Source organism: Palaemon carinicauda, chromosome 38, assembly GCF_036898095.1.
Source record: "Palaemon carinicauda isolate YSFRI2023 chromosome 38, ASM3689809v2, whole genome shotgun sequence".
Lineage (NCBI taxonomy): Eukaryota > Metazoa > Arthropoda > Malacostraca > Decapoda > Palaemonidae > Palaemon > Palaemon carinicauda.
In genome coordinates, this window is record NC_090762.1 from 30,769,742 (window position 1) to 30,780,670 (window position 10,929).

At 40.7% G+C, this 10,929-nt stretch overlaps 1 protein-coding gene across 4 annotated transcripts in view; it reads right to left on the minus strand.

Moving 5' to 3' along the window:
* Nucleotides 1-7,579, minus strand: part of LOC137630519 (stomatin-like protein 1) — a 122,533-nt gene extending 114,954 nt beyond the window's left edge. For all 4 annotated transcript variants that reach the window (XM_068362032.1, XM_068362033.1, XM_068362031.1 and 1 more), the window contains exon 1: nt 7,433-7,579. The gene's annotated coding sequence lies outside the window, so the exon portion shown is untranslated. The remainder of the gene's footprint in view (nt 1-7,432) is intronic.
* Nucleotides 7,580-10,929: the final 3,350 nt, after the last annotated feature.

Genomic DNA, 10,929 nt, shown 5'->3' on the forward strand with positions numbered 1-10,929 from the left:
AGACTTAAGGAGATCTTGTAGATCTTTATCGTTGGAAAGATCTAAGCCTCTATGCCGGAAGACCGAAGCCAACATGCTCCTGTAGCCCTTGATCGTGGAAGCGGAAAGGGAGCGAACCTTTCTCAGGTGTAAGAGAAAATCAGCGATTTGGGCTACAGAGGTACTGGACGAGGATACAGATACTGACTTGCACCAGTTTCGGAAGATTTCCCACTTCGATTGGTATACTCTAATGGTAGAAGCTCTCCTCGTTCTTGCAATCGCACTGGCTGCCTCCTTCGAAAAGCCTCTAGCTCTAGAGAGTCTTTCGATAGTCTGAAGGCAGTCAGACGAAGAGCGGGGAGGCCTTGGTGTACCTTCTTTACGTGGGGCTGACGTAACAGGTCTACTCTTAGAGGAAAACTTCTTGGAAAGTCTACCAGCCATCGAAGTACCTCGGTGAACCATTCTCTCGCGGGCCAGAGGAGAGCAACTAACGTCAACCTTGTCCCTTCGTGAGAGGCGAACTTCTGCAGTACCTTGTTGACAATCTTGAATGGTGGGAATGCATATAGGTCTAGATGAGACCAATCTAGAAGAAAAGCGTCTATATGTATTGCTGCTGGGTCTGGGACTGGAGAGCAATAGATTGGAAGCCTCTTGGTCATCGAGGTTGCAAAGAGGTCTATGGTGGGTTGACCCCAAGTCGCCCAAAGCCTCTTGCACACGTCCTTGTGGAGGGTCCATTCTGTAGGAATTACCTGACCCTTCCGACTGAGGCAATCTGCTAAGACTTTCAAGTCGCCCTGGATAAACCTCATTACCAGGGAGATGCCTCGATCTCTTGACCAAATGAGCAGGTCCCTTGCGATCTCGTACAGTGTCAGGGAGTGGGTGCCTCCTTGCTTGGAAATGTATGCCAAGGCTGTGGTATTGTCCGAGTTGATCTCCACCACTTTGTTTCGAAGGAGACTCTCGAAGTTCATCAAGGCCAGGTGGACTGCCAAAAGCTCCTTGCCGTTGATGTGCGTGCTCCTCTGACTTGAGGTCCACAGACCTGAGCATTCCCGACCGTCCAGGGTCGCACCCCAACCCAAATCCGATGCGTCTGAGAATAGACCGTGGTTTGGTTTCTGAACTGCTAGGGGAAGTCCCTCTCTTAGACTGATATTGTCGTTCCACCAATTCAGGCATGCCTTTATTGTTTCGGAAATCGGGATTGAGACCGCCTCTAGCGTCTTGTCCTTTTCCAGTGAAAAGCTAGATGGAACTGGAGAGGTCGAAGGTGTAGCCTTCCTAGCGAGACAAACTGCTCCAGGGATGATAGAGTTCCTACTAGACTCATCCAATTCCTGACTGAGCAACGTTCTCTCTTCAACATCCGTTGGATTACGAGCAGGGCTTGATCTATTCGGGGGGCAGACGGAAAAGCCCGAAAAACTGGACTGCCAATCTCCATCCCTAAATACAGTATAGTTTGGGATGGAATCAGCTGGGACTTTTCCATGTTGACCAAAAGTCCCAATTCCTTGGTCAGATCCAATGTCCAATGAAGATCCTTCAGACAGCGATGACTGGACGAGGCTCTGAGAAGCCAGTCGTCCAAGTAAAGGGAGGCTCGGATTCCCGATAAATAGAGGAATTTTGCCACATTCCTCATAAGCCTCGTAAACACGAGAGGAGCAGGACTTAGGCCAAAGCACAGGGCCCGAAACTGGTACACCACATTGTCGAAAACAAACCTCAGAAAAGGTTGGGAATCTGAGTGAATGGGGATGTGGAAGTATGCGTCTCTTAGGTCGAGAGAGACCATCCAGTCTCCCTTTCTGACCGCTGCTAAGACTGATTTCGTGGTCTCCATGGTAAACTTTGTCTTCGTGACAAAGACGTTCAGAGCGCTGACGTCTAGCACCGGTCTCCAACCTCCTGTCTTCTTCGGTACTAGGAAGAGGCGGTTGTAAAACCCCGGTGATTGAAGGTCCGAGACTTTCACCACCGCTCCCTTCTCTAGCAAAAGAGACACTTCTAGTTTCAGGGCTTGTCTCTTTGATTCCTCTCGGTAATTGGGAGAGAGATCGATGGGGGAAGTCGCTAGAGGAGGTTTGTGTACAAATGGAATTTTGTACCCCTCTCTGAGCAACCTCACAGACTGTTGGTCTGCGCCTCTCTTCTCCCAGGCTCGCCAGAAGTTCTTGAGTCTGGCACCTACTGCTGTCCGAGGCTGCGGGCAGTCAGACTCTGCCACGTGAGGACTTGGCTCCTTTCCTCTTTCCTCTCTTTCCCTCGGCACGAGTACTTCCCCTGCTGGGAGCTCTGCCACGAAAGGGCGGAATAAACCTGGACGCCGGAGTGTCTATCCTTGGTCTTGCATAAAAAGAAGTCGAAGGAGTCCCTTTGCGAGCAGAGGACGCTACCAAGTCATGGGTGTCCTTCTGCACGAGTGACAAAGCTATGTCCTTAACCAAAAGTTCAGGGAACAAAAACTTCGATAAGGGAGCAAAGAGTAGCTCAGATCTTTGACAGGGAGTAACTCCTGCCGACAGAAAAGAGCAAAGGGACTCTCGCTTCTTAAGGACTCCTGAAGTAAAAGAGGAGGAGAGCTCATTGGATCCATCGCGGATGGCTTTATCCATGCAGGACATAATGAGTAAGGAGACATCTCCATCAGCCGATGAGATTTTCCTACTTAAGGCTCCCAAACACCAGTCAAGGAAGTTGAAAACTTCAAAAGCTCTAAAAATGCCTTTCAGCAGATGGTCAAGGTCCGAGGATGACCAACTAATCTTCGAGCGTCTCATGGCTAGGCGGCGGGGAGAGTCTACAAGGCTTGAGAAGTCGCCCTGGGCAGAGGCAGGGACTCCCAAGCCGAGAACTTCTCCCGTGGCATACCAGACGCTCGATCTAGACGAGAGTTTAGATGGAGGGAAGGCAAAGGCCGTCTTCCCTCAACTCCTCTTGGTTTCCAACCAATCGCCTAAAAGCCGTAAAGCTCTCTTGGACGAGCGAGAGAGTACAAGTTTTGTTAAGGCTGGCATGTCAGCAGGTACGCCTAAAACAAACTCAGACGGCGGCGAACGAGGAGCAACAGAGACGAAGTGTTCGGGAAACAACTCTTTAAAAATTAACATGACTTTCTTAAAGTCCATAGATGGCGGAACTGTTCTGGGTTCATCAATATATGAAGGATGATCCTCAGGCTGAGGGTCAGCAACGTCCTCATCCGAAGGTTCCTCATCTGACAACTGTTGAGAAACAAGCAAAGGGGTTGGCAATGCTTGACACGCTGCGTCCACCCGCACTGGTGCATAAGTAGCGGACCAGGACGCAACGTCCTGAAACTGCTTGACAGCCTGTGAACTGTCAACAACAACAGGTGCGTGAGGACGCACAGCGTCCACCCGAGACTGCTTTAACCGCCTAGTCTGAGCAGTCAAAACAACTCTAGACTGCGGATGTTGACGCTCAGCGTCAAAACAAGTCAACTCCGATGGTTGGCGAACGTCCTGAACGTCAACAGGAGCATCAGCAAGTTGCCTAACGTCCAAATGTGGCTGAAAATCCACACGAGACCGCATCTAGTGTGGTTCTAAACAAACAGATTGACGTGACTTGGCTACACCAACGTCAACAGGACGCACAGAGGAACGTTTGGGTGGCTGAAGGCCAGGATCTCGATGAGATAAACGGCTAGGCTCAACGGAAACCTTATCGGCATTGTAGTCTTCCATAAGGGAGGCAAGCTTAGACTGCATGTCCTGCAGTATAACCCATTTAGGGTCCACGGGAATGGGTGCGGTAACCGACGGGGTTAACGTCTGAGACGGCACAACCTTGCCTTGCTTAGGCGGCGAGCAGTCATCCGATGACTGCAACGGGTCCGAACTGTCCCAATGACTACATCCAGGACGTTGGACCTGTCCTGAAGGGACCGACTTCCGTTTAAGAGGCCTAGAAACCTTGCTCCACGGTTTCTTGCGTGAAAAGCCTTCGGAAGACGAGGAGAAAATAGGCTCTCTCGTCTTATGGTAGGGGCGATCTTGGTGAGATACACCTGATACCATAGAGGGAACGTCTGTTCGCTGATCAAGGCCTCTCGAACCCATAAGTCGTACGACATTACTTCTCCCCTGGGCTTGGGAGCTTGCAAGAGGTCCCGGACTAGGTGAACGACAGGCACGAACAGACGAACCCTCGGTCGCAACACTGTTCACAACACTTTGCGCACTAATCACTTTCCCACTTTCCGCCGTGGCACTATGACACTTAAGTTCCTTCACGTCAGCCATGAGTTGATTACGATCAGTTGCTAACGCTTCAACTCTTTCCCCCAAGGCATGAATAGCACGTAACATATCTTGCATAGATGGTTCCTGAGTGCTAGAAGGGGGGTTAGGAACAACCACTACAGGGGAAGGATTAGGTTCAGGGGCATGTGGAGAGGAAAAATCTACAGACCTAGATGAACTCCTCCTTACCCTATCTCTCTCTAGCCTACGTGCATATTTATCGGATTCGAGCCAATCGAATTCCGAAAGGCCCACGCATTCCTCACACCGATCTCCCAATTGACAGGTTTTACCCCGACAATTGGAACAAACAGTATGTGGGTCGAGAAAAGCCTTTGGAAGACGCCTATTACAGTCCCTAGCATTACACTTCCGAAATTTAGGTACTTGTGAAGGGTCAGCAATTTTGAATTAGTCAAAGAAAATTCCAAAAAACAATCCAAGTCATCAACAAATAATCTGATTCAATAAAGAGTTCAAGAGTTTATGTTGAAGAAAAAACACCTGCACTGCGAAAGCTCAAACCAAAATGAAGTACTTCACCAAATATGTTGAGAAAACTCCAGGTTCTACAGCGAGTATTGATACGTCTTGTCGTCAACGTCGACAGAGAAGAATTGAAGGGTTTGTTTACATACAAGAGTGGTATCTGGCCGATAGTTGGCGCTGGTGGGCACACCCGCAACCTTCATAGCAATCGCTCGCGAGTTTTTTGAGTGTGTTTTCTGTCGAGCCGCTGAGTTGCAGCTATTATATATTCACCGGCTAAGTTAAATATTTAAAAATGGAGTTTCTAAGCTCCTTTATCATCTTTTTTTTTTAATTAATAAAGTTAATGAAATATACTTTACACACAAGAAAAACTTGTAGCAACACTTCTTGTGTAGTTGTAAATTTACTCAAGTAGAGCTTCAGGTGAAATATACTTCATATTATATCAAAAATACATTTAATTTTGGATGGAATTTTCAAGACTGAACCTAGTTCCAATACATCAAAAATTTCCTAGTCAAATAGATTACAATTCATAAGCAATTTGTCATAAAAAATCACTATCACTATTTCTATATAATACTTTTGTTAATATTAATTTTTTTTCTATCAAAATACAATACTAAACATTACAATTTTGAATGAATTACTTTCTGTAATCTGTACTTCCTTATTGCTTCATTTCTCATCTTTATACTGTACATACGTAATTTTTTTTTCTCTTCCTCTAAATACCCATCACTCTGATTAAATATAAATTTGGTTTACTTATTGATATTCTCATTTGATTTGATCAGTTGATCTTTTTCTCTTTCCTTCATCGCTTCAAGTAATTTTATTCAGTTTAGTGCTAGTTGTAGATTTCTCAAGGACTTTCAGGTTAGGTTAGCTGTTCCCTCATTCTTTTCAGTGGGAAATATTGTCACTATAATTATCAAATATTCAATTTCTGTACTTTTACTAACGTGACACATTTCCTACCAATGAAATTTACTTTATCTGGCAGTACAGCCTACTACATACTTGAGGTCCAAATATACTGTAGCTGCTGGTTTTACTATGTATTGTACTCTCTTCCAGTACTTTTTCTGTCATATAATTACTCCCATATTTTCAATACAGTTCTTTAGGGTCAGTTCATCAAAAATCTTATATGCATCACAAATCCATATGTATGGTAGCCCATTCATGTACAGTACTGTATAGTTTACTGTACATGTTCCCGTAGATTATTAAAAGTAAATTTTTGCATTTGGCCTTTCTATGCCTCCACATATAACCAAACATTTTTTCTTGTAAATGTTACTTTTGATTTTTCTTTTGTTATTCATTGAGATCTGTTTCTTGCCAAGATGGAATTCTCATCTCTTTCCACTCTTCTGGAATATATGTGTTGTTGCTTGGACACAACTTGTAGGTTAAGATGGGTGGGGAAGTTTAGGTTACTGGTGTTCTTTTATTGGGGTTTTGCAGAAAATTTAACGACTAGAAAATGGGAAGAAAATTCACATTTTCTATGCACGAGGAAGAAACTGGCTGCTGATATACAAAGGCTCCCCCTTCTCCATATCCTTTTTATGTTTAATTACACTATTTAATCCTTTGTCTCCCTCTTGACCTTTGACTCCTCCCTCTTCTCACACATACTAGTTTGACTCCTCCTCCTCACCCATAATATTTGACTCCTCTCCCCTCTCACACATACTATTCAAATCTTGACCTTTACCGTTCCGGCACACCTAATGTCTTAATTTGTCAGCCTTTCATACATTGAGATCCACAAAATCCATGTCAGTGTACCAATTTTTGGGTGTACGTATGATAGCGGCCACCATGTATAATGATGGCTGACTAAGAATACAGCAGTGTAAGTAGGGTAGCAAGGGGCATTAGCCCCCCTCCCCTTTAGATAAGTACAGTAGGTATGGGCATGACTTGTAGGTTAGGTTGGGGGGGGGGGGGAGTTTAGGTTAGTTGGCATCCATTTTTTATGCACGCTGGAGGAACTGGCCGCTGATATACAAAGGCTCCCCAATCTCTATTTGCTCAAACTTCTGTTCTTCCAAACATCATCACTAGTATCATTACAATACAATAGATCGTAATTTACAGTGTCTGATAATATTTAATATCATACTACCATTTTCATGTCTCTCTTCAACATTAGCATCACACCTTTTCTACCAGATCACCCCGTTATCTAAACATTTATTAAGACATTCTTTATTGCATTGATAAACCATCCAAATGCCTGTGTAAATAAATAAAGTTCAATTTAAGAAACTACTTGATAATATTTAGTAACATGAAACGAAGCTTGGACAGAATCACAGATTGTTTGTCCTTGAACACGCACGATAGATTGTCCTTTTCTCAATCATAAACGTAACCTTTTGATTAGCTATTTCTAAATTAGATAACACATTTATTCATGATATAAACTTTCCCTTGATTAGCTTAAAACCAAAAGAAAAATCACGAAGATTAAGCTCCAAAACAGTACAGCGAGCTTAAATGGAACTAGGAAAGCGGGGCAAAATGGTAGTCCTTGAAAAAATGACACTACATTTTGACGTACAGATTAATATCAGCAACAATCATTATATCATAATTATTCAAAAGAAATTCATATTTGTTTCATCTTAATAAAGAAGATACTTGACGAATTTGCTCACCTGCAAACAATGACTGTTGCTTAAATGCGTTCTTCTCTATCCCAGCTATGTCCTCTACTGTGTCGTCTGCAGTGTTTCTGACATTTGTAAAGGGTAGCTTTTAGTTTAAAACGGAGTTTGCAATCTTTATATTATCCTAATATACATTTGCTTGTGTATTTATTATTTCATACGAATTATATATAGTTCTGTATCATTTTTTTCCACACGAAAAATTAAATTAACCCTACGGTAATAAAAAACAATCATACTTTCATTAGAGTCTATAGATATTGATTTACCTCATAGCTGCCCTGTGCTGTGACTCCTTTTCTTCTCAACAATAACAATGAATTTCAATCTTTGCCCACGTTTTATAAATGTCAATCGATATTTGGAATTAGAAGGGGAAGAAATTAAAATTTACCAAGTACTAAAAATCTCATACACTTTACTTAACGGAATTATGCATAGCAAACAATATTTCAAGCGATAACTTAAAATAGTTCTTTGTCAAGATCTCGAGGGAATCGGACACATTGCAGGTAAAGGTGTCCTTTGCCAGGCAATTTATTAAAATACCGCATCGTGCTTTATCGTTTGCCTGCTCTTCCTAAATCTTCTTGTGAGGTTCCTTTTGAGAATGGATGCTATTTTTGACTTTTAAAGAGTTCCCTGATGTTTGCGATGAGAGGCGTAACTTATACGTGTCCCATATCCTGATATAGTTCTTTGAGAAGAGTGCACGGACTGTAATATCTTTATTTGTTAAAATAAATTTATTTGTTATATCATGAAGTCACAAGAAAGCTTTATGGATTTTGATTGTGTTTTAAATTTCAAAGTATATTGTTGTAGTTTATGGTTTCAATTAGGATTTTTCAGTATTGATAGGATCCATAAGCAGGCCACCGTAGATACTTTTAGATATCACTTTCGTTGTGAATACCATATTTTAGATACAGGTGCCAGTTTTATTATATACATGTATATATATTCAAATAAGCCATATATTTTTGATACATTAATGTCTGGATTCTCTTAACGACCTCGGGATCAGAGCCCCAGGCGAAATCACACAAAGACAAGAGCTTGGCTCCGGCCGGGCCACGTGGGTTAGTCACTGTCTGTACAGGCTTGCCGACCAGGGTTCGATTCCCGGCCGGAGCCAAGCTCTTGTCTTTGTGTGATTTCGCCTGGGGCTCTGATCCCGAGGTCGTTAAGAAAATCAAGACATTAATGTATCAAAAATATATATGGCTTATTTGAATATGAAAAACACGTAAAAATGTGCAAAATTTACCATGTATATATATATATATATATATATATATATATATATATATATATATATATATATATAATATATATACTATATATATATATATATATATATATATATATATATATATATATATATATATATATATATATATATGCGTATGTGAATGCACACGTACACACACATATATATACACACACATATATATATATATATATATATATATATATATATATATATATATATATATATATATATATATATAGAGAGAGAGAGAGAGAGAGAGAGAGAGAGAGAGAGAGAGAGAGAGAGAGAGAGAGAGAGAGAGAGAGAGAGAGAGAGAGAGGAGGGAGGGGGGGGGGACATAGGATTAGGATGGGATGATGGCTATAGCACCCCATTTTTTATCTTTTTGCCGAAAAATTTATTTTTCTATATTTTGCTTTAGAAAATGAAATTAAAAGACAAATCAAATAATGAAAAAGAAAGTTGTCGTATTTCTGTGTCTTCGACAACTCCTGACTTTGCTGTGTCATCCATCCACTTGCGAATTTCTATTTGCTGATAAGGGCATTCCATAGTGTAAATCAGTTATCAAACGAATCTTATCATCGTTTCCTTAGTAAAAGTATGCATATCAGTAAAGCTGTTTTTTAGTTCATTATAGGTTAAAAGAATCTATCAAATATATGTATATTATATATATATATATATATATATATATATATATATATATATATATATATATATATATATATATATATATATATATGTGTGTGTGTGTGTGTGTGTGTGTGTGTGTGTGTGTGCAGTATATATCATCAGCATCATCTCCTACGCCTATTGATGCAAAGGGCCTCGGTTAGATTTCGCCAGTCGTGTCTGTCTTTTCTCTATCCATGCAGTATCCACACTTCCCCTATATAAATGTTAACATTGGCCCTTCTTGTTATAAGTATACTCTCTCTTCTGATTCATTTACAGAGATAAAGATAATATATATATATATATATATATATATATATATATATATATATATATATATATATATATATATATATATATATATATATATTATCTTGATCTTTGCAAATGAATCAGAAGGAACAGAATATACTTATAACAAGAAGAGCCAATGTTAACACTTATATAGGGGAAGTGTGAATATTGCATTAAGCTACTGAAGATACATGACAATCATTGATCCTTGTAGTCTAGTTTTTACACTGTTCTCTTGGTGTCATAGATATAAACACAACTATGAAATTATATCTCTTATCAACCATCTTTAATACTCATCATCATCATCATCATTTCAGCCTTCAAAAGTCTTTTGCTGGATGTAGGCCTTCCTCAGGTCCCTCCACAGATTTCTATCCCAAGCTATTCTGTGCCACTGTTGCTTATGTTGGTCTAAGTCATCTCGTCAGCGGGTTTTTTGTCTTCCTCGGTTTCTTGTGTATCCTCGGGGTGTCCAGAAGGTTGTTCGTGATGTCCATCTGTTGTCTGTCATCCTGGCAATGTACCCCGCCCAGTTCCATTTGAGCTTGCTAATGGTTTCAAGGATATCCATTACTTTTGTTTTTTGACGTATCCATTTAGCTGTTTTTCTATCCTTCCATGTTAGATTTAGCATAATTCTCTTTAATACTACCTGAATATAATTGCTTATCATATGGTCATATCATGAGAAGAGATTAACAGTATATTTGGAGGAGAGTGATGGAAATGGAGGTACAGGGAACGAGAAGGAGAAGGAGAGGGAGACCAAAGCGATGGTGGATGGACTCTATCAAGGATGACCTTCTATCAAAGGGATTAACCGGTGATAAGGTGTGGGACAGAGGTAGATGGAGAACGCTGACCAGAAACATCGACCCCACATAGAAGTGGGAAAAGATGTAGACAAAGAAGAAGAAGAAGAATGCAGACATCTTACTCTGGCCATATTTCACCAAATTTGTCTCATTGTTATTAACATATAGTCAGTAACTATTAAAGATTATGTCATGCAAATATTCTAAGCATCAAGTGACTTGTCTTTCTTCTTCTTCTTCTTCTTCTTCTTCTTCTTCTTCTTCTTCTTATTATTATTATTATTATTATTATTATTATTATTATTATTATTTCAAGGAATTTGTTGCTGGGCACAGAATTGAAGATGATAGTTCGGAGAGATAGAAATGTAAGCGTCCGTGATTGTAATGTCTCTGGGATTAATGAGAATATAAATAAA